This window comes from Lonchura striata, chromosome 4A, assembly GCF_050655825.1.
Source record: "Lonchura striata isolate lonStrDom1 chromosome 4A, ASM5065582v1, whole genome shotgun sequence".
Taxonomy (NCBI): Eukaryota; Metazoa; Chordata; class Aves; order Passeriformes; family Estrildidae; genus Lonchura; species Lonchura striata.
This window is the reverse complement of record NC_140742.1, coordinates 2,065,432-2,084,347: the sequence shown is the minus strand read 5'-3', so window position 1 is coordinate 2,084,347 and position 18,916 is coordinate 2,065,432. Positions and strand designations below refer to the sequence as shown.

The 18,916-nt window shown below is 39.6% G+C and overlaps 1 long non-coding RNA gene across 2 annotated transcripts in view; it reads right to left on the bottom strand.

Annotated features, from left to right (window-relative positions):
- The window catches only part of LOC144247121 (uncharacterized), a 218,174-nt gene that overhangs the window by 35,890 nt on the left and 163,368 nt on the right, over positions 1–18,916 (bottom strand). For both annotated transcript variants that reach the window (XR_014952393.1, XR_014952394.1), the window contains 2 exons: positions 10,979–11,244; positions 430–553 (listed from right to left, as the gene is read on the bottom strand). This is a non-coding gene — a long non-coding RNA (uncharacterized LOC144247121). The remainder of the gene's footprint in view (positions 1–429; positions 554–10,978; positions 11,245–18,916) is intronic.

Below are 18,916 nucleotides of genomic sequence, written 5' to 3'. Positions count from 1 at the left end.
CATAGAAGACGTATAAATTAAAATGATATTATTTGTAAAGCAAACCTTCAACAGGTTTTTGATAATAGAGACATGAACTGAGCTACCCCACACCTGTATCTGTGTTGTGCTATCCAACACCCAGCTGTTAACATGTCTCAGTCTTACACTTTGGTACTTCCATCATAGCCCTTGGGTTAGTCAGGAAATTACCATAAAAAATACAGAAAAGGACCCAAGGAATGAGCAGAACTTACAAACATATATTCTGAATATATAAACTTATATTCTCATTGCTTTTCCACCCTGACTTTCACCTCAACAATCAGTAAATGATATTGCTTTTATCAGTGCCAGAGTACCTTGAAATTTTTGCTCAGGCATTCTCCAGAGAGGTGGAATATGTGAATATGTGCCTCCAGATGATTTAAAAATGAGCCTAAATCTCACCTCCAGGGAGCACGTTGCAACTGGTGCCTCAGCAGGTCCAGGACTGGTGTAACTGGACAGGGCAGTAAATGCCACCAAGATGTGCTGGTTCCTTGAGAGATCTGCTGCTCTGGGGAGCTGGCAGCTGTAAGGATGTGGGAGAAAACAAAAGCTGTAATTGCACCATTATTCTGGTACTGCCAGGGCCTCTCACAGCCCTGCAGCTCTGACAGAGACACAGCAGAAGCAGGGCAGCAGCAGAATGTGACACAAAGAGGCAGCAGGAAAAGACCAGGGGGAGTGAAAAGGCACTGAGGCACCAGGTACAGACTGATTTAAAGTGAGGGGAAAAAGGAAAAATAAACACTGTGTCCAGAGAAAGAGGAAAAACACCTTGAATTAGTTTTTCCATCAGCCCAAGGTAGACTGGCAATGTTAAACTTGGCAGTCACTGGAAACCCATCTGGAGCCACCACCAGAACCCACCCGTGTTCTAACAGCAAAGTGCAGCACAACCTGCAGGGGCTGTGGGTTACCCTGAGATATCCCAGCCCTGCAGCAATCCCTCCCTGCCCAAAAGTCCAAATCCCAACTCAGGACTGAGAACAAAGCTCATTTTAGAGCAACTCCAGCTTTGGGAGGAGCACAGCCACCCCAGGGTGGCACTGCCACCACAGCAGGGAAGATGTGAGAGCACAGCTCAGCCCAGCTGACACAAGGAGGGCACAAATCACCCACAAATTTGGGCTGTCCTCTGTGGGAGCCCAGAGCTTCCCTCTGGCTGCTCTGGCAGGTCTGGGACCTGGGCAGGGCTCAGGAACCCCCTGGACAGAGCCCCCAGAGACACTGGCTGTGATCTCTGCCCATGGAAAAGAGTTTTCAATCTTACAGGATGAATTACCAGCTCTGAGTGTTTGATATGAGTAATAATTAAGTGTGGCATGGGTGCAAAAGTAGAATTTTAGGATTCTAGATAAGGGGACAAGCTGGAGGAAATTGGGTGTGTCTTGTCCTTTTTCTCCTTCTTCATGCCCTCCATGTCTCACTGTGGTGTTGGCATTTTTCTGTTGGTTCAGGCTGGGGACACACTGTCCAACGGAGGTGACAGATATTGGCACGTTATTGTAAATGCAGCCCAGGGAGTTTCTGGTATTGAATGTTTGTCACATCCCACTGAGGGCAGAGCCCCACACGCTGCCCTGCAGGACAGAGCTGGGCAGGGCAGCAGAACATGTGAGAGATCAACAGAATAAACAACCTGGAAACCAGCACAGACCAATGATGGCTTCTGCTTTGGCAGGGGGCTGACAGACAGAGACTTTTACAATCTCAGAATCATCAATAGATCAGATTCTGACACTCCTCACCTCTGGGTCCTCTCCCCAAAGGCTGACCTGGCAGTGGAGGGAGATGGGGACTTTGACAAGGACAGGACACAGGGAATGGCTTCCAATGGAGAGGTCAGGGCTGGATGGGATTTGGGCAGGAATTGTTCCCTGGAAGGGGGGGCAGCTCTGGCACAGGTGCCCAGGGAATCCAGGGCTGCTCCTGGATCCCTGGCAGTGCCCAAGGCCAGGCTGGATGGGGCTGGAGCACCTGGGACAGGGGAAGGTGTCCCTGCCCATGGCAGGGGTGTCCCTGAGTGGGATTTAGGGTCCCTTCCAACCCAAACCACCACGGGGATCTGTGATTTCACAAATGCATCTTTTGGGTGTTTCCTCAAAATGACTCCTGTGGAATTTCATGGAAAAAAGTCAAGTTTCTGAAGCATTTCTCAGTCTGGGCCTTTGTGTTGGGAAATTCCATGAAAACTGTTGTGTGTCATACGTTTTCTAAAGTACAGATTTCAGTGGAAACTACAAGGAGGGGGAGTCTGTGATTCTTTGTGCAGACTGCTGGCAGAATGTCAGTGTTTCTTAATGCATTATATTAGGAAGAATTTCATTCTGAAGCATGAGCTTTATCAGATAGATGAGCTTAAAATCAACCTTGAAAAATAATCACAAGTTTTATTTTTCTTTTGTTGTCTGATCACTAAAAAGCATCTTTAAAAATTTATCCTATGGTGCTGAGATGAAGAAAACATGCCTTCAGTGATATTTGATTGCTCCTTGGTAGATAATTATTTGTTCAAACAAAATAACCCAAATTTCCTTTGCAATCCTTTGCTGCCATCTCTTGGCAAGGAGATGTTGATAAAAAGCAATTTGTTGATACAAATAAGAATGAAAAGGAAATGCTTGTCTACAATCCCATGAAGTGCATAAATGGATGTGATTACAGTTGCATTATTTGGTTTGCTGTGGTTTTTTTTCCCTCTTGCTGCAGTCTTAGACTTCAAAAAAAGGTGAGATAGGTGCTGAAAGTTAACATCACTAAAATTTCCAAATCTTGTAAACCTTAAGGACATTTTCTCAAAAGACAAGAGGAAAAAGAAAGGAAAAAAAAAAAGAAAAAAACCCACAAAAACAAACAAACAAGCAAAAAGCCCACAAGAAAATAACAAAAAAAAGAACAGATAAGGGATAGGGTCATCTTTTTAAGAGACTGAAAAAGAAGCAGCAGGTTTTTCTTTTTAGTACTAAACCTTCATGGAGAGGCTGTATTTGTTCCAATGGGAGTTAGCTGCTGTACCTACTGCTTTTTAAAGGTAGCTGGGTGTTTATAAACCTAATTTCTGTGAGCCCAGTCACTAGAACTGAAAACACAAGGCCTGGCTGGGGAGCCTAGCAGGTGAATTTACCATTTTCATCACTATTACACAGATCCTGACCTAAATATTGCCTTTTTCATCTTTCTGGTGATGAATTCCAGCTCTGATCGGCACCGACAAGCACCTAAACCCTCCCAGCAGAACTGTGTGTGTGTAACACAGCTCCAAACTGCACAAGGATGCAGAGATGCCTCGGGGAGGGTTCAGGTGATGCCAGAGCAGCTGATGTGCCTGGTGCCCCCAGCAGAGCCAGAGCCAGAACCTTCCAGAACCTTCCAGAACCTTCCAGAACCTTCCAGCGCTCATCAGCTCCTCAGGCTCACTCGCTGAACTTGGCAACTGCTAATGATGGAAAGGTAGGGGAAAAAAAAAAAACAAACCCAAACCAAACAAACAAAACACAACCAAAGAACCCACCAAAAAAAAAACAAAAAAAAAACAAAAAACAAAAGGCAAACCAAACAAAAATAAAAAAATACCAATAAAAAACCCTCCAAACAAACAAGCAAAACCCAAAAAACTAAGCCAAAACAAAACCAAAACACAACCAAAGAACCCACCAAAAAAAAACAAAAAGACAAACAAAACCTTAAAAAAGGACCAAAACAAACCTCCAAACAAACAAAACCCAAAAAACCAAGCCAAAACAAAAAACAAAAAAAAAGCAGGAAACTGATCCCATTTCAGGCTAGAACACAACCATCTGGGTTTGACTTGGATGGATAAACTCTACACCAGAGAAGCCAAATGAAAGAGTTGATGTTGATGTTTCATCCCTGAGAGTGGCCCTACATTTTGGTGCTGTTTCTTTAATTCCTGGCTAATGAGAAAAAAAATGACCATTCTGAGTTCATCAAATTAGCCCAATCACAAATCTGAAAAGATTTAGGAGTCAAGGAGATGTCTCCCCAAGTTCCAGGATTGGGCATTTTCCGAGGCACAGCCTGATGGATATTTTAAGGATAAATTGAAAGATCCAAAGGATTGGGTCAATGGGTGCAATTGGAATAATCTGCTTAGTAAGTTTCTGCAGTAACCTCAAGTGAAAGTTATACCGAGATCAAGTTTTTGCACTGGCAGCAAGTCCTTTTGTCCTCTAAAATACCATCTGTTAGATTCAGAACACAGCAGAACCAAGACCTCTATCGTCAGCAAAAAACTCTATATATTTTGGGTTAGTTTTTATTAACCTCAAAAGAACAAATTTCTCTGAGACCACAAAAAATTAGGGAGAAGCTCTCCAGGCAGAAATCTAAAATTATATTAGTGCTGAAGTCCAGAAATATATGGCATATCCAAGTTGGAATTAAGTTTAGTACCAACTCACCCCCAAAAAACAAAACAAAAACTCCCATTTATCAATATTGCCGTGTTGCCAAAGAGTAGAAGTTTCCAGAAAATGTACCCAGTTGAGCTCCACCTGGAGAACTGCCATGAAGGGATTTAGTCTACTTTAGCCAACCTCAGCTAATAATTTATCTGCCCAGATAATGCATCACAAGATCTTTATATTTAATCTAAGTCCAAAAAAATATGCAGGAATAATGAGGTTTCTGTTATAGGTATGATTTTCTGTATGAAAATTTACTGCCAAAGGAAAGCACAAAATAATCCATAATGGTTAAAAGGTGCAAAAATTCAACTAGATCCTAGGGATAAAATTTATCTGCCTTTCAGGTAGAAAATTTTATTTTGTGGAAGGTAGAAACTGAGGGCAGTTCCTGTAGTGTCATAAATCTATTTGCAGGCCAAGTTACCAAAGACATCCAAAATATTTCCACATTCTTTCCTAATGTGGAACACAAGACAAGACTAACCACAAATACTTCAAGAGATTGGTAACAAGTGATAAGTTACCTTGTTTTAAAATGTGAGTCTTCCTTTTTTAAAATACAGATGAGTGAGAAACAAAATTTACACTGCTCTTATACTGAGCATCAGTTTCATTTTTTCGTTCTTGTGGGTTTCGTTTTCAGCTGCAATACGTAGAAAACCAGGTTAACTTTCTTTAATTGACACCAGGTGGCACTGCAAAAGATGAACCATGATAAACGCTGGACCTGAATAACAGACTCACCCTAAAGTCCTGCAAAGGTTTGGGCTGGGGAACCTGACCAAGGGATGGAAAATAAAAATGTAGAGCATAAATTAACAGTCCTTGAGTCAGATAGAGGCTGAGAGAGCTGTCTGCTTTAAAATAAAGCCTTTGTCCACAGGGTAGCAATGAGAAATGTGCTTTTTGCACACACAGGGGTAAGGCCATGCAGCCTCTCAGAATCTGACTGAAGAATTTTTGTCATAATTTCTTGCCTTAAAATCGTAACCTACAGGTAATACACAGAAATTCTTGGTGGTCTTTAATTGCAGTGTCACTTTCTGCCCATATTGATCCCTTGGGATGCCTCCAAAGCCTGGCTGCTGCAGCAGGTCCAGGCAGAGCTGATGCAGCCCCTGCAAGGTGCTTCAGATGCTAATTCTATTTATTTATTCAGGACTACTAAAAGGTGTAATCATTATGCCTCTCATCAGCACAGGTAAGCCTTTACTAAGTTTTTTCATCAAATGTTGGTATGTAATCTGTTCACAGACTTCATATTTTCTACAGGGCCAAGGCCAGGTTTCATTTTGAATCCTTTTAGGAATGTGCTTTAAAGAACAGAACTGCACTGCTGTCCACGAGGAGTGCCCAGCTTGGAACTAAAGCCTAATGAATCCGCTCAGTAATACTTTAAATATTCATCTTAACAACCCCTTCACTTCTCATGAATTCAGGAGCTGCTCTCTCAAGGCACCTCTTGAATATTACAATATTCACCACAAAACTAATTCTGTTCCTGTGAAGCAGCCACCACACATTTTGCATTCAGCCATTCCACTGCACAGACAACATAATTGCAAGGAAAACAGGACTGACTGCACAAGATTCATTCAGCTGCTGGTTTAAAAGTAAATGTACCCTTTAGGAGATATTATCCTCTCGAAACCTGCAGAGTGCTACTACCACACAGATAATCACAATGAGGAACTTGGGGATAAATCAGGAATTTTTTTTAAAATTCTGTCTTAAGGACCACTACAGACATGATTGACCATTTCAGAAATGAAAGAAGTTTTCCTTCGTTGCTATAAGGGGGTTTTAGAGGCTAGAATTGTCCATGAGATGTATTTCATTCCTTGATTGCCTAAATATCTTTTATATATTGGTCAAATATGATTAGCAGATTTGATGAGCTATATGTAAACTGTTTAGCCATGAACTGAATGAGAAAAAACAGTTTATAAATTTTGTTCCAGATGATGGTCAGCAGGGTGGATTTCAGCCTTTTATAATGGTGAGGAAAAAGGAAAGAGGAGGGGAAAAAAAACCAACTAAAAATCTAACACAAATGAAAAAAAAAATAAGACTCCTGCATAAAATAGGTGTTATTCTATCTAGCCTTGAAACATTTAATTATAATTAGGACCAGCTAACACAACAACCACAGAGAAAAGATGACAATAAAATGTGCCACTGGCCTAATCATGGAGCATGTGAGAAAAACCATTAAACTTTATCTCAATTAGGCCCATTGTTATCACACCAGTCTACTCTGCCCTACAGCCTACTGGGGAAAAAAAATTACAATCACAGAGACAGCTTCAAAGCACTGTGATCATACAAAAATCCTAGGGAAGAAATGAGAATGGAGAGATGAATTTAAGTAGCTTTAAAAGAAAAGGGAGATGTGGAAGGAAATGAAAGGTATCCTATATATTGACCAGTTCCTAATGGTAAGAAATCCTAGGCCAGATGCTTGCCTCCTAAGAAAAAAAAGCACTTTTTCTTCTCTTAATGAAAGGTTAAAATAGATTTTGATAGCCAGATATGTGTCCATGAAGCAACTGAAGTGGAGCAGTCATTGCAGCATGATTGAAATGGGCAGAATGAGAACCAAAAGGTAACTGCTGCCATCCTGCATGGCAGCAGCACAGGGCAATAACCAAAGTCAAGGGCACTGCCATCCCTGGAACCTTCTCACATTGCCACCTAGCAGAGAACTTTGCTCCTCCTTCGTGATTTTGGGTGAAGGTTTCTTTGCAGAAGCCTGTTGGAATCCGTGGATGACCTTGGCAGCAAACAAAAAACACCTGTGGATTCAATTTTAACCCATGGGAGAGGCTGCTGATCCTATGTGAGGAACTACAAGCAAAAAAGGTTTGAATGATGTAATAAAGAAATTGACACAGGGTGGAAAAGTAGAATTTTGGGATTTTTTAGAATGAAATTCAGGGCTACAAGATGGAGGAATCTGGGCGTGCCCTAGCTTCTTCTTCCTTCTTGTCCTCCATGTCTTGGTGTGATAGTGACACTTTTCTGTTGGTTTAGGATAGGGAAACCTTGTCCAACATAGATTTTAGGTATTGGTATGGGAATTGTAAGCATGGTACACATAATTTTGGGTATATAATGTGGGAGCCACCTGGGGCGGGAGGGAGACTGCCATGGCTTCTGTGCTAGCCAGACCTCGGCAGGTCAGAGAGAAACTATTATGGATAAGGAAAAATAAACATCCTTGAAAACTCGGCTTCACACATTCCAGACCTCTTCTTCAGCATCTGGGCTGGGGAAAAAAGGACTTTCACACTGTTGGGGTCTTGCCAAGTGACCCCGACAGAAGCCTGCCTTCCCTGTCAGAAATCCCATGCATATTCCAAGGCACGTTTTAGGGTGCATAAAGTGCCAGCCCTTATGGCACAGGATCAATTCCTGGTTTTGTAGCACACACCAGCAGTGAAAACAAGCACCACAGACACCGAGGCACAACATAAAGCATTGAAATGTTCATGAGACACATTCTGCTGCTGCTGACAGCAGAGTGAAGGGCAAACATTCATCCCAGGGCAGCTGGGGCTGCCCCTGGATCATCCCTGGCAGAGTCCAAGGCCAGGCTGGACAGGCTCTGAGCAAGCTGGGCTAGCAGAAGGTCCCTGCCCATGGGACCAAGTGACCATCAAAGGTCTGTCCAGCCCAAAGCAGCCTGACATTCTGTGCTTGCATTCCAGCAGCCTCCTGTGCCCCAAGCAGGCAGGCTGAGAGCTGGGCTTGAGCCTGCACACACTGACCAAGCCTTTCTTTGAGAGGTCTTGGCAGAGAAAGAGGAGGAAAGAGGAGGAAACAGGAGAAAAGAGGAGGGAAAAAAAAGAGGAGGAAAAAAAGAAGAGGGGAAAAAAAGAGGAGAAAAAAATAGGAGAAAAAAAGAGGAGAAAAAAGAGGAGAAAAAAAGAGAAGAAAAAATGAGGAGAAAAAAAGAGGGGAAAAAAAGAGGGGAAAAAAAGAGAAGGGCAAAAAAAGAAGAGGGGAAAAAAAAGAGAAGAGCAAAAAAAGAAGAGGGAAAAAAAAAGAGGAGGAAAAAAAGAGGAGGGAAAAAAAGAGGATAAAAAAGAGGAGAAAAAAAAGAGGAGAAAAAAAGAGGAGAAAAGGGGAGAAGAGAAAAGAGGAGAAGATAAAAGAGGAGAAAACAGCAGAAAAGAGCAGTTCTGGCCCTGCAGTGTGACCCAGGAGTTTGGGAGCTGGCATCCAGGCCATCATTTGGAGATACAGGCTCATCTCCTGCTCCCTGTCAGCTGAGAGATTAGAATTTATTTCACTCAGTTCATGCTTTCTCCCGGGCAGCCTTTCTGCCTGGCAGCAAAGGGAATCTCTGGAGTTAGCAGGAGCACCTGGAGTCACCACAGAGGTCCTGGGGAAGGATCCAGGGAAGAGATGGCAAACACGAGCTCAGGACTAAGGACAGATCCCAATTATAAAAGGGGTTTTTGTAAGTCATAGCTTGTCCTTTGCTGGAGAGGAGATTGTGAGTCTAGTTCTTTTAGTTTAAAATATGCAAGGAGTGGAAAAGCAAATAGAGGGGCAGGGAGACATTGATTGCCAGATAGCACTTCCCTGGAATTTGAGATTACCAGGATGTGCCTGCAGTGTCTAATGGGAGGGAGAAGGCAGAGAATGATAATCTCCAAACAACAGGATTAAAGTGCTCGGTGCAGTTAGGACTCTGAAGTACTGGAATAATCCTTCCAAACTTGAAATGGAGAAAGAAGTACTTAGATTTCTTGGAGAATCAGAGTTTCTGTCAATACTCTCACATTGGAAAATGCTGTTAAATTTCATGAAGACCCATGTTTGTGGGGAGGGGGGAGTGGGTCAGGAATTTCTGTTTATCTTAAAATGCAACTCTCCTAAAAAAAAAAAATCCCCAAACTATAGAACATTGATTTTGTTTTTCTGTCAAGTCCAAGTATAAGCCTAAACTTTCCACCCTCACTGCTGAAATCAGTAACTTATAGGGGATGAATCCTTCCAGATTTAACACCCACTGAGGAACAGGCCCTGTTCCAAGGAAAAGGATCTAAAGTGGGCTCAGCTACGAGGGAGAAGCAGAACCAGCCCTAACCTTACCTGGCTTCTCAGACCCCAGCACAAATAAACAAATATTAAGCAAAATGACTGCTCAAAACAATATTTTGGCAACTACAAAATGACATTTAAACATTGTGATTAATTGTTAGACTTCTGATGAACTCTAATTTGAATGAATCATTTATATATTTCAAATTGTTTATGAGTCAGAGGAAGAGCTGTTTACCAAGACTGTTCAAAATACTTTGTCAATTTGCACAAATGACAACAAGGCAAAGCAAACACCAAAAAAAAAAAAAAGGAAAATGAGAGTTTCTATGACTACAACCTTAAAATTCCACAAATTCCCCAAACTAAGTGCAGACAATGAAAACCCCATCCACTCCCATACTTATCTAGTATTAAATCATGTAGCTCTAAAGATTTTTATTTGGAACAAATCAGAACAATAGAATTTTGACTGTACTAGTTTACAAAGCAAAATAAATTACCACTGTTGGGCTGCATTGAAAGTCTAGATGTAATAAAAAGTAGCTAATTAACCCATTTATCACAAATACCAAACAGGCCAATGGTTTTTGTAATTATCAAGACAATTCAATTTTTGCTTTAGTGTGCAGGCTTGTTTGCCCAACTCAATTGGAGATCATCAAAATTACTTACAATACACTGTCTAGCAAAGCATGACAAAATTAGTCTGCTACAACCAATTAATTGAACGTAATAAAGCTTTTAAATTATTTTTGTTTATTACCGCTGCTTTGGGGTTAATGATGTAGTCCTTTTTGGCTAGAAGGAATAATTAATAATTTTTTTAAAAGAAAATTAGATTTTCAGTGTGTTAAGATAGACCAACAACTCTCCCTAATGGGTAAATAGTAAATTATTTTTCAAAACCAATATTTAAACCAGTAATTTATTCCCCTAATAAAAGCTTCTGCCTTCATGCAATTCTGTGTACATACACAGACAGATTATAGGCAAGATCTCATATTACTAAGGATGATTGCTGAATTACTTCTCAACAAATATGTGCTAATTAAAATTAATACTGATAAATAAACCCCTGTTGTCTCTTCTAATGGAGAGCAATCTGACCATCATCATGTGGATACAGCTCTGTAAAGTTTCATGCCTTGATGAAGGATTAGCCCCAGTGAAAAGCTGCTAAGTGATAAAAGCTTTGATAAACAATGGCAATGCCATTAAGGCTCAGATATTCAAATGAAGTCATGCCATGTTCATCCAAGAGTATTAACTCTGAGAAAGTCTAATGAAATTGATCATCTCCTTTAATAAATAAAAAAAAGAAAATAAAAACTGCATTTACTGCTTTGAAAGCTTTTTAGTTGCTCATTTATGATGGAAAAAATCCCTCTCCTCCCTACCTTTACAAACATTTCCACCTGAAGAACTCAGAGTTTATTTTTACAATAAGGGAGGATCCCAGTGGGAATTACCAGGAACTGGTGTGGACACCTTTGTACCTCTTCTGCAGAACTTCTTGAACAGGGGGTGAATGTCCCATCACGAACAGAAATATTATCTGTATTTAACAGCAGAGAACAAAGCAGCAGCAGATTCTCCTTGGGAACTGGCCTGCAGCACCAGATTCATCCTCAGATTTCCTCCTCATTCAAGGGGATTGTGAGACACACACCCAGAGTTCTTGAATTTTTCAGCCTTTCTGTCTCTAATCCACCCAGTTCTGGCACCTCCTGAAAACCTGAGGAGAGAAAGAACTTTCATGAAATAAGAAAAAACAGAATAGAATTTTTTCCTGATGGAGAAAATTGGAACATTTAAGTCTTCCATCTCCTGCTCAGTTTGAGACTTGAAATATAACTTCATTATAACTTTATAGCTGGAACAGCCTGTTAAGATCACCTAACTATTCCTTTATTTGTGTACTATTTAATGTTAGAGTTTATTGCTTGAAATGTCAATTCTTATTTACAAGATTTTTCTCCTTCAGTAAATCTCATCTACAATAACTGTGTCATTATCTGCTGTCTGTTGTCTTCAGTAAAACAATTCTTTTTTCTACCAACTACTCAAAATGTTATATTATGAGAATAACCCAAAATGATGCAATTCATCAGTACAGAGTTATAAACAAATCAACTTTAAGGAAACCACTTTTTAGAAAACAGATTCAAAGAATGGAAAATAAGTAAAGTCTGCCAAAAAATGTTGATTTTAAAACTAAATACTTCTTCATGAAAATGAGGGAGGATTAAGTGATAGGAAAGAAATGTTTCTCAATTACCTTATCCATACAATTTAATTACAAAGGACTTCATGTTGTTATTTTTCAGACATTTGACAAATGATTCCTGGCTTGTAATGGCAGAAAATATCACAGCAATTATGTGAAATAGTTTTCCAGCAAAGAAGCATTTCACAAGTAAAACACTGAACTCTGTTTCTATTGGGTTTTTATTTTAGCTTCTCCAGTTCTTCCTCAATCATTCATAACAGCTCAGCTTGATTAAACTTTGTGTCATCTTTAGAAAGTCCTTTAAAATCTGGATTTTGCCAGAGCCTTGGCCAGGCAGAATGACCTGAAAGAATCCCCAGTGATGGCCACAGTCCTGCTTCACACACTGGTCTCAAAATTTAAATTTCAGGAAAAAACACAGAATCTGCTTGTGGTTGTTTGTTGTTTTTTTTTTTAATTCCCATAAGGAGTGGTGAAGGGAAGGAGAAATCTATTTACTGCGCTTCCAGATAATTGAAAATTTGACTTGAAAAACCCACTGGTTCCTAAACTTTATGGAGACAGATAACACTCAAAGTACATTGAAACCTCTTCCAGGAGATTCTTTCTCAGTGAAAAAGTCCAGATGATTTCAAGTGGTCAAGACACTAAATAGCCTCAGCTCACGGATTGTTATTTACACTGTGAAAGTTCAAAAGAAAATTTAAGACCTCTTAAAAGGTGGAAAATTGTTAATTGTTAATTCCTCTTTTCCAAAGTTTTTCACACGCATTCTGCCTTACAGAATCTCAGAAGGAGCCAGGTTGGGAAATGCAGCCCTCCACACTTTTGGGGGAGGTGATGCTACCTTTAGTTTGGTGGTCAGAGCTTCCACTGTTCCTTTACATTCCCAGAATATCTAAAGGCATAAAATTGGTTCCTGAGGTTGTAAATCAAGCTGCTTATTCACATCACATTCACAGCTTTTCTTTAAATACCATCTGTCAGTTCTTAAAATGGGGTGGAAACTGCTGCCTGCCTTCTTTGGAATCCTGGAGGCCTGAGTCTAGAGAGAAATGCTGGAGAACCAAACCATAAAGGTTATGATATTCAGAACAATAAAATCCCCTGATTTTTTAAAACTATGACAGAAATCTAACTGTTGAGCTCAAAATATTTTGAATTAATAAGCCTGACAACTTCAGTGATCACTCTTTAACAAAAAACCTAGGAGTGCAAATTATTTGTGAGATTAGTTTGCAATATGCTCATCAAAATTTTTGCAAAGTTTTAGAAAAGTCTCTGTGCAAGTGAGTTACTTCTTGTGTTAAGCATAATGAGCTATAATCTAAATGATTTGTTTCTTCCATTACAATGATGAGTATCACAGAGACACACTGCAGATACAGGCAAACATTTAAATTCTCAATCAATAGCACGCTCTTACTTGACTGCATTTCATTAGATAGACAGTCACCTGAGTTATTATAAAGCAAGAAATTACCAAGGCTTAAACCCAAAGCAACTTCAATTACCCCTTTATTCCAGGCATTTGAAGTACTTAGTTATTCTTTCAGATTCTATTAAGACATTATTGCTGCTTTATTGCCAGTAAAACAGTATGTTTTCAAGTCTTTCTAATAAGATGCCAAAGGAACATCTGTATGAAGAACAAGCTGTTTGGTGTTTCCCTGGGAGATTTGTCACTTGTGCTGAGTTCAACAAAACCCATACATCTGTGGATAGAAATGTGTGTGCCAGGACATGCACTACACTCCGCTGTATTCATATTTCATATTTATAAATATTCATTGGGGAAATTTCCATGCAAATGTCATTAGCGGTGGTCTGTCTTCTATAAATAAGCTTTTAAAGTACAAATCACATTTGGAGGGTTATTGCAGCTTCCAAAAGCAAAGGCATCTCAAGGATTCTTACTTCTCAAAGGCAAAACCACATTTTAAGGCCACACTTATTGGTTAAAGCCTTGCTGCTGGGGACATCAGCTTCCAGCTCTGATGGAGCTCCACCAAAGGATCATTTTCTCCATCCACTTTTCCTTCTTTAGCCCAATCCTGCTTCTCCAAAATTCTGCAGGAAAGCAGCAAGAAATGGTGGATCTGAGCAGTGTACCCATCCTCAAATGATTGATGGGATGCTTTGTAGGTACCTGGCCTCCAGGTTAGGCTCCAAGGACTAAGAGGGAATTTCTGCCTGAATGGAATGAAACGAAGACAGAGGACAGAGGTGTGATACTGGTTATTTCAGAGATTCTACTGCACAGTCAGGATCTGCAGCATGACAAACACCACAGCTCCAAAAAGTTATAAAGAATCATTCAGAACAGAAGTATTTCCCTTTGTACAGGAAAAAAAAAATAGTGCAGAGTACTATTATTTCACCATGGACAAATGCTGAAGGCTCAAAGCAGGGCACCACAATGCTCCCTTTCAAATGAACCTAAAGAAGTTTGATGTAAAAATGCTCCCAGTGTACTTGACTAAAAATCCCCTTTATTCCATCTCAGAGGTTTGTAAAAGTTTACTCCTGATCATAAAACAGAAGCATTTAAGAGATAACAGGCCATTGTATGCAGAAAAAAGCATCTTGGTGCTTGTAATGGAATGAGCCTTCCCTGTTATCTGTGAAAAGTACAACCAAGTTGCCTCTAATGGAGATTAATAAAATAAAAACACTTTGGGGACTTCCTGTAAAAAAAGTTGGAGTTTCCTAAAAATATGTCAGCATCCAGAACAAAAACAAACAGCAGAAACCCCCAGCAAAACCCCACACCAAAATGCATTTTTAAATCAGAGTGCCAGATCTGGAAACAGAAGAAGAAAGAAATCAATTTATCACTTTGGTATTTCTTCCCATTTAGAGTTTGTCTTGGTTGCATGCAGTTAATGTTGATATTAAGCACAATTTAGAGCAGTGACCAATTACACTGGGGGATCACCTGGAGAAGCCAAGAGCCAAGAGAAATTACATTTTCACAGCTACTTCAGCTGAGAACAAACAAGCTCTCCTTTAACAAGACAGCAATCACTTCCAAGAATTTCTGTCCCAGAAATATTTTGGTTTTACCTCAACCTTTCCACTCAGGCAGAAGCAGCAGAATCCAAAAATATATAGTAATAAAACAGCATAAATATTCGGCATGTTCTGCTCACGTCTAGTCTGGCTGTTGTTGTCATTTTTGTTTACATAATTAATTACCACTGCAGCTCTAACAAAATAATAAACACTCATTAATTCAAAATATTTACCAAAAATCAATTATTTCAATCACACACAAGCTCTGAGTTGCTTTATAGTCACCATTCCTATAAAAGTGAAATGTCTGAGTCACTCTCACTTTGATTATAATTGGGAAATGAAAGTACTGTGACTCTTAGTCTAATTACTTATTTAAGTAATTGCCTTTAAGAACCATAATGATTCAGTGTCTGCTTATCTAAAAATATGTTTCCACGACAAAATCATTTGTGCTAACAGCCAGCAAACTTCGTGAATTATGAACATCTGTCCACAAATGCGCACAAAATAAGAGATGCATATTTGCCAAAGCCAGTGGGAAAAGGGGAAATTTATCAGGTTAAAAAAGCAGCACAAGGGGCTGTGGATTTCCAGAAGTGAGATTTTGGCTGGGACTGCAGCAGAGCTACACTTCAGTAATTTCTGTTTAACTCCACAGGATTGCAGATGTTCCTTGTGTTTCTCTCACCTCAAACCCCAGTGACAGACTGGCACAAGTGCCAGCAGCAGAAACATCTTGTCATTCCCTGAGAGCGACTGCTTCTGCTGCTCTGATGTTTGCCATCTTTGTTTCCGCCTGAATTGGTTTAAAAAGAGGTATTTTTATTAATTTCTCCACTAGAACATACTGTGCTGACAATTTAGAATAAACTCAAGGCTGAAAAAAGTCAATGGAACTAGCAGGAAAGTTAAGAAATTACATTAATATAAGTTTTATTCCATTAACAATTCCAAGGATGCAGTCCTATCAAGTGTCCTAAATTACAATAATATTGCAATTCATCTGGCATTACCAGTCAGATCCTGCCAGCATGTGGCCTGTACATAGTTCAGGCTTAATTAATTCCTCCCAACTTCTATTGCCCTGAAGAACGGATCTAAAGAATAATCCCAGAGGACCAAAGTATTGTAATTCAAGAACTCACATGAGATTGTTGTAAGTCTTACAGAGACCAATTACACTAAGGGAAAAAAAAGTTATATGGAAGCATGAAAAAATAGCTCTTTAAAATTTTCATATAAGAAATGAAGATTTTTCTAAAGTGAAAAAATAACCTGTGATAACCAAGTGTTTTCAGGGAATAATCAAAATCACTCCAGTACATTGCATTTGGGATATTAATTTGTAGCACTAATTATGGAAAAGGAGTGTTTTTTACTCCTTAGAATGTTATTTTTAAGGGATTATGCTGAAATGCCATCCATTCTTCCCAAATCTTAGAGAGGTTTTTAAAACAGTAGCAAACACAGGTTTAACTCACAGGATGGGCAATATTCCAATAATACAGAGCAAAGGATTATGAGATTTATATCCAAACTGGAGCAATAAATCCAGGGTGGAGAAAGAAAATCAAGTTCTCCCATTTTAGTAAACTCACAGTGAGATCTCCAGCTCAGCTAGAGTGATTTTTGTAGCATGGACATAAAGAAACACCCCTGTGTTTTTATCTCAAATAAAAAAAATACCTAAACAAAAAGAACAGGTGAGTATCAGTAATCTTCTCATTGATCTCGTGTGAACTCACATATGTATCCTCATAGATGGACATGTTTGGGAACACAGAACATCCTAAAAGACACCTAAAGTTAGCAGAATGTGTAAATATTTGCAGAAAACCTCCCATATTACAACATTAAGATATTGTATTATTTGATACAATTTTCCTGACTTTCCTAATTTGGTATGAACTGTACTCTCTTCAGTTGGAAAAAAAAAATTCTGTAAAGTTGCAGGTGCAATTTTTCTATCTTGTATTTCAGAAAAAGAAGTACCCACTGAATAATTACACACATTCTACAACTCAAAATACAGTCTATTTTCACAGAAGATTTATTCCTCCTATTCACAATTCCTGGTTTATTTTTTTCCTATTAGTTATGCCAGATAACCAATTGCCAAGGAATTCATATCTTGTGAGCTCTGTAAGAAATACATCTTAATTTCACTGTGGACTTTCCTTTCTTTCTCACCTGAACAGAGAAATATCAAACCACTAAAATTTATTATCCAGAAATTCTTGCCTATTGAAGACACTTCAGCAAAAAAGCCAACAGAAATGAAATAAAGCCCAGCATTTATCAAGCTGTTTTTCAAAGCCCTTATTAAAGTAAGGTCAGCACCAATGAAGATGTATTGTCCACTTGTACATTTTCATATTTAGAAAGCTTAAAATCCATTTATATCAATAAGCAGAGCCACTTTCCATGAACTAAGAGCTAACAGCCCATGACAGCAGTCAATCTCAGAATTTCTCATGTGGGAAGAGTTTCAATAGGATTCATTCCATAGAAACCATGGGATTAAAATGGACTCAATGTTTTCAACATGTCTCTGTTTCAGGATGAGAATGGTCTGTAATGCTGTTTTTTTTTTTCCTGTTTGTAGTTAATTTTCATGTCAAATTTTGAGTTGATGTTACTTAAACAGCAAAATACAACTAGACTACAATGTGTGATTGGGAGATATTGCCACGAATGAGCTGCTTTTTTGGAGAGCTGTGCAATACAGCCAGGTGGAGCTGAGCTGTTTTAAACAGCCACGGACACAAGGAGGGCTGCAGGATACACAGAGAACAAATGTTCTTCCATAAAGAAGAGAAATTGCCCAGAATTGGGGACTTTCCTTCCCTGGAAGTGTTTGAGGCCAGGCTGGAGCCCCCTGGGCTGGTGGAAATGTCCCTGCCCATGGCTGGAACCAGCTGATCCTTCAGATCCCCTCCAAGCCCAACCATTCCAGAATCCTAAATGATTTCCAAGTCCTCTGCTGCTCCAGTCAGGGTGGAAAGTTCACCAAGACACTGCCAGGTCCATATTTTGTAATGAACATTGAGGAGATTTGTCAGGGAGCACTGCAGCAAGGCTCAGAGCCTGGCAGTGGGCGAGCTGCTGGTGCTGGTGAGACCCCAGGGAGGGCAGAGCCACGCAGACAGCAGCAGGCAAGAATTAATCAGATGTGGATGGATGTTTCTCTTTTCATTCCCATTTGCATTTTCAAATAATTTTTCACATGATGAGTCTACAGCCCCTGCAGATTAGCATTTTATACTTAATAGACTAAGAATTTAGGGCACCCCAAGGGCTGATAATTAAGGTTAATAAGGTCTATGGTCTGCTCCAGCCCATCTCCTTCGAGGTAAATAACTGTGTTCATACTGCTTTATATTACATTTTCCATCTCAGTGATAAAATTAGCATTTTATAATCTGTGTAAACATCCCTTTAAAGCTGTGGGGTTTGCTAGCCATGCTGGTATTATTTCACAGTCCAGATTTCCACCCATGACAATTGGTTAAGATTTGCAGACACTAATTTGAAATCATCTGTGTTATAACAAAATCTGGTTCTTGACACATCCCTTTGAATGCAGATCCCTTCTCTGGCATCTGCAAGTCTGCTCTAGATTTTCTATTAACCCTCCTGCTTTTCTGACTGTTATAACTCCTAACTGATCAAATCACCTCGTACGCATTATTCTCAAAACATGTTCACTGAAGTTTAGAACACTTTTGTTCACTTTATTTTGCGTCAGTTTTTCCCATCAATCTCTCCTTGCAGCTCCAGCCAGCTCTGCAAGGGCTTTGGAAGAGATTATTTGTGTGTGCATTTCCCTGCAACTCCTGAGGATTTGAAAAGCTGCACAAGGAAAACCAAAAAAGGCAGATATAAAGCCTTGTCTTTACAATGTTTATCATTCCAAGCAGAAATCCATTGGGCCTTTTACTGTCCTGACATGCAGGTCTTGGCTCTGGTTATTTTAGCTGTGCCCTGGCCTGGCTGCCCCTTTCAAAGCATTATTTGGATTAACAACAAAAAAACATTCCATATCCATATCTGTATCACCTATATCTATATCATCAATTTCTGTGTGTATTTATGGGGTGTTCCTTCCTTCCTCTACTTAGATTTTGAGTTAAAGAAGTGGAAGATACAGACAAATTAT